At 40.1% G+C, this 3,385-nt stretch overlaps 1 non-coding gene across 1 annotated transcript; it reads left to right on the top strand.

Annotated features, from left to right (window-relative positions):
• Positions 1 to 2,821: 2,821 nt before the first annotated feature.
• On the top strand, positions 2,822 to 2,928 carry LOC127133555 (small nucleolar RNA R71). The gene has a single exon (XR_007807516.1). It is a non-coding gene; the product is annotated as a small nucleolar RNA R71 (small nucleolar RNA).
• The last annotated feature ends 457 nt before the right edge of the window (positions 2,929 to 3,385 follow it).

Genomic DNA, 3,385 nt, shown 5'->3' with positions numbered 1-3,385 from the left:
ATCTTTAATAAATCGTCGATAAAAACCGACATGTCCTAAGAAGCTTCGTACTTCTCTCATAGTTTTCGGAGGTCGAAGGTTTTCGATTACTTCTATTTTGGCTTTGTCTACTTCAATTCCTCTATTTGATATGATGTGTCCTAAAACAATCCCTTCTTGTACCATAAAGTGACATTTTTCCCAATTAAGTACTAGGTTTACTTTTACACATCGTTCTAGAACTCTTTCTAGGTTTTCAAGGCATTCTTCAAAACTTTGCCCGCATACGGAAAAGTCATCCATAAAGACTTCCATGATGTTTTCGAGAAAATCGGCGAATATTGCCATCATACACCTTTGGAAGGTTGCATGAGCATTGCACAAGCCAAACGACATTCCTCGATAAGCGAAGGTACCCAAAGGACATGTGAACGTTGTTTTTTCTTGGTCATCAGGATGAATTGGTATTTGAAAGAAGCCTGAGTAACCGTCTAGATAGCAGAAATGAGAATGCTTGGCTAATCGTTCTAACATCTGGTCTATGAATGGTAAAGGAAAATGATCTTTTCGGGTTGCTTTGTTTAGCTTTCTATAATCAATGCATATTCTCCATCCCGATTCAATTCGTTTGGTTATAGTTTCTCCTTTTTCATTTTCGATTACGGTTATACCCCCTTTCTTTGGTACTACGTGTACAAGGCTAACCCATTTGCTATCGGATATAGGATATATGATACCTGCCTCTAATAACTTCGTTACTTCCTTCTTCACTACCTCACTCAGGATCGGGTTTAGTCTCCTCTGATGTTCCCTAGAAGTTTTACAGTCTTCTTCTAGCATGATGCGGTGCATACAAATAGAAGGACTTATCCCTTTAAGATCGATGATGTTGTATCCTAGTGCGGTTGGATATTTTCTTAAGATATGTAGGAGTTTTTCGGTTTCGAGTTTTCCTAGGTCTGCATTGACTATCACCGGTCGTTCAAGTTCTGAGTCTAGGAATTCATATCTCAGATTTTGGGGAAGTGTTTTCAGGTCGAGGGTTGGTTTCTTAAGGCATTGCGTAGGATCCAATGTTATTGCTAAACATTGATTCAGTCTGTCTTCTGCACGATAGTCGGGAAAATCATCATTTTCTAATTCTGTTTCTTTTATGCATTCATCGATGATATCCATGAAGTAACATGTGTCTTCTATTGCAGGTGCTTTCAAAAATTTGGAAAGAATGAACTCAATTTTCTCTTCTCCTACTTCGAAAGTGAGTTGTCCTCGTTTTACGTCTATGATAGCACCGGCGGTTGCTAAGAAGGGTCTTCCCAGTATAATGGGTGTAACTTCATCTTCTCTTATGTCCATAATTATAAAATCGGTGGGAATGTAGAATTGACCTATGCGCACGGGAACGTTTTCAAGAATTCCTACGGGATATCTAACGGAACGATCTGCTAATTGCACAGACCTTTTGGTTGGTCTTAATTCTCCCATTTCAAGTCTCTTGCATATGGACAAGGGCATAACACTGATACCGGCTCCTAAATCGCATAAAGCTTTGTCTATGACAAATTTTCCTATATGACAGGGTATAGAGAAACTACCAGGGTCTTTAAGTTTAGGAGGCATATTCTGGATTATTGCGCTACACTCAGCAGTGAGTGTAACGGTTTCGCTCTCTTCAAGTTTCCTTTTATTAGATAGAATTTCTTTTAAGAACTTAGCATATGAGGGCATCTGTGTAATAGCTTCTGTAAAAGGAATGGTGACGTTTAATTGTTTCAGTAGGTCAATAAATTTTTTAAGTTGGCCTGTGTCTTTGGTTTTAATTAGCCTCTGAGGATAAGGGATAGGTGGTTTGTAAGGAGGTGGAGGTACATAAGGTTCTTCGTTTTCTGCGGTATCCTTATTACACTCTTCCTTTTCCTTAGGTTTACTTTCTTCCTCAGTTGACTTTTTCGAGTTTTTGTTTTCAATCCTTGGGTCAGACGGTCCTTCTACCTCTGTTCCACTTCTTAATATAATTGCATGAGCGTGGCTTTTCGGATTAGGTTGGGGCTGTCCAGGAAAGATACCAGTTGGGGCAGAAGTAGGCGCTTGTTGTTGAGCTACTTGCGAGATTTGTGTTTCCAGCATTTTGTTATGGGTAGCCAAGGCATCTACTTTACTTGCTAGTTGTTTAATTTGTTCGTTAGTGTGTACATTCTGGTTTAAGAACTCTTTATTGGTTTGCTGTTGAGAAGCTATGAAGTTCTCCATCATGATTTCCAAATTAGATTTTCTAGGAACGTTATTGTTAGGTGTAGATGGGGTCGGCTTTTGATATCCAGGAGGTATAGCTGGGGCTTGACTGGGAGCTTGACCTGGTGCGTATAAAGCATTATTACTCTTATATGAAAAATTAGGATGGTTCTTCCAGTTTGAGTTATAGGTGTGCGAGTAGGGATTTCCTTGAGCATAGTTCACTTGCTCTGCTTGGATTCCTGTTAGGAGTTGACAATCTATAGGAGTGTGACCTTGAATTCCACAGACTTCGCAATTTTGAGTTACGGAAACCACGGCGGCTGGAGGTGATACATTTAAACTTTCAATTTTTTGGGCATGAGCATCCACTTTTGCATTAACATGATCAAGGCTACTTATCTCGTACATGCCAGTTTTCGTTTGAGGTTTTTCTACCATTGTTCGGTCGCTTCCCCACTGATAATGGTTTTGGGCCATGCTCTCAATAAGTTGATAAGCGTCAGCGTAAGGTTTATCCATAAGCGCACCACCTGCGACGGCGTCTATTGTTAATCTTGTGTTGTACAAGAGACCATTATAGAAGGTATGAATTACTAACTAGTCCTCTAAACCATGGTATGGACAAAGTCTCATCATATCTTTGTATCTTTCCCATGCTTCGAAAAGAGACTCGTTATCTTTCTGTTTAAATCCATTTATCTGGGCTCTTAACATAACTGTTTTGCTTGGAGGAAAATATCGGGCAAGAAAGAATTTCTTCAACTCATTCCATGTGGTGACTGAGTTGGAGGAAAGAGACTGAAGCCATCTTCTAGCTTTATCTCTTAACGAGAAAGGAAAAAGACGAAGTCGAATTGCCTCTGAAGTGACACCATTAACTTTAACAGTATCAGCGTATTGAACAAATACGGATAAATGAAGGTTTGGATCCTCGGTAGGATTTCCAGAAAATTGGTTCTGTTGCACTGCCTGCAACAGTGAAGGTTTAAGTTCAAAGTTGTTTGCTTCGATTGTGGGTGGAGCAATACTCGAATGCGGCTCATCTTGCGATGGAGCAGCGTAATCTCGAAGAGCACGAGCTGGTTCTGCCATCTCGGGTATCGGCGAAGGAAGAAGATTTTTGAGATCAGGAATTTCGATTGGAGGAAGATTGTTTGCAGCACGATACTCC

Source organism: Lathyrus oleraceus, chromosome 3, assembly GCF_024323335.1.
Source record: "Lathyrus oleraceus cultivar Zhongwan6 chromosome 3, CAAS_Psat_ZW6_1.0, whole genome shotgun sequence".
NCBI lineage: Eukaryota > Viridiplantae > Streptophyta > Magnoliopsida > Fabales > Fabaceae > Lathyrus > Lathyrus oleraceus.
The sequence above is the reverse complement of the archived record's forward strand: the minus strand, read 5'-3'. Positions and strand labels throughout refer to the sequence as shown.